The sequence below is a fragment of the Quercus suber genome, unplaced genomic scaffold, assembly GCF_002906115.3.
Source record: "Quercus suber isolate HL8 unplaced genomic scaffold, Cork oak 2.0 scaffold_340, whole genome shotgun sequence".
NCBI lineage: Eukaryota > Viridiplantae > Streptophyta > Magnoliopsida > Fagales > Fagaceae > Quercus > Quercus suber.
Window position 1 is genome coordinate 589,120 of NW_027069792.1, and position 1,778 is coordinate 590,897.

Sequence of the window (1,778 nt, forward strand, 5' to 3'; positions counted from 1 at the left end):
CGCGTGTCGGGTTCGTATCGTGTCAACTGATGAGTATCCGATTATATAGGTCAATACTACACTACAAGAAAATGTATTTTTAGTGACGAAAAAATTCGTCACTAAAAGTTCAGTTTTTCGTCACTAAGAACCTTTAGTGACGAAATTGGACTTTTAGTGACGAAATTCGTTTCGTCACTGTAGCCCCGTCGCTAAAAGTCCTGGCGACTTTTAGCGACGAAAAATTTCATCACTAAAAGTTCGATTTGGTTACAAAAAAAAAAACTTTTAGCGACGAAAACGTTTCGTCGCTAAATGTTTTCCTCGCTAAAAACAGTATTTAGTGACGAAAATATTTCGTCACTAAAACCATTTCAGTTTATTAAATCATATTTAGTGACGAAAAATTTCGTCACTAAAACTATTTTCGTGTACATGTAGTGACGAAAATATTCGTCACTAAAACTATTTGTAAGAAAATCCATGCACATATAGTGACAAAAATTTTCGTCACTAAAACCATTTCTTACTAAATTTCACTGCATTTAGTGACGAAATATTTCGTCACTAAAACAATTTTTTGTTGCCATATTAGTGACGAAAAAATTCGTCACTAAAACTTATTTTCTGTTTTTATTATTTTCATGACGTTAATATTAACCTGTAACCTGTCATTACATTATTAAAACCTCACATTTGATTAACACATTTATTTCAACAACACATTTATAAAAAATCGATCCATACATTTCACAAGTTAAAATTAAAACAAGTATCAAATTCAAACTCCTTCCATACAATAATTGTTTGTAACACATACAATAACTTAAGATGTTTTATAACAATACAAAAAATGTAGCATAATATAATTAGAACCCCTCAAAGCCAAAAGATGTCCTCATATGTCGTCAAATAATGCCAAAAGTAAATCCCCTAAAGCCACCAATAAGAAATCTGCACAAATATAAAAACATTACTACATTAAAATCGTAGAGTAAAAACATTAACTATGTTATAAAAAACATTTCTAACAATTAATTTCAAATGATACATAAAAAATGAAGTGTTTTAATTTAAAGATAAAGTACTAACCAATAAGTGATTTAACTTGAAGATGAACCACCCTCATAATTAAAACCGTCATCATAACCCTTGCTCCAACACAACAACTCACCACAAAAACAAAACAAATTTTTAACATCACAACTATAATTCTTACATGTATTGACCTTTGAGAAGGTTCTTTATCTGTGCAAACTTCAAAAATTGGCTTGACATCGGGTGTTCAGACTTGTGACAATATGACACAAACATATTATAACCAGTAGATGTGACTTTTTTGCACCACTATCATACATCTAATATTATACGCTACATTCTTAATCCTTTTCATTCTATGACAATCAGAAGCAGAGTTAGGATTTTAAATTTGGGGCTAATAATTTGTGGATTGTGATTATTTGTACCACTATCTTACATCTAATATTGTACACTATGTTCTAGTTCTTTTCATTATATGTGCTTAGTTTTTTCATTATGACAACAAGAATGGAGCTAGGATTTCAAATTGGGGGCTAATAATTTGTGGATTGTGATTGTTTAGGGTGATCCATAGAGGGGAGCCAGGATTTTGGGCAGGGAAGGCTGGCCAAGTTTTATTTTCCTTGGCCCAATTCGAATTAAGCCCTAATATTTCATTTTATTTATATTTTTAAAATATTCCGCAACTCAGGGGTCAGGTCCCTAGTGTGGCTCTGTCCCTAATGACAGCTTTGCGTTCCGATTTGGAATTCAAAGTT

At 31.6% G+C, this 1,778-nt stretch overlaps 1 long non-coding RNA gene across 1 annotated transcript; it reads right to left on the bottom strand.

Moving 5' to 3' along the window:
- Positions 1-736: 736 nt before the first annotated feature.
- On the bottom strand, positions 737-1,185 carry LOC136061667 (uncharacterized). The gene is made up of 2 exons (XR_010623508.1): positions 1,072-1,185; positions 737-933 (listed from the first exon to the last, which is right to left on the bottom strand). It is a non-coding gene; the product is annotated as an uncharacterized LOC136061667 (long non-coding RNA).
- Positions 1,186-1,778: the final 593 nt, after the last annotated feature.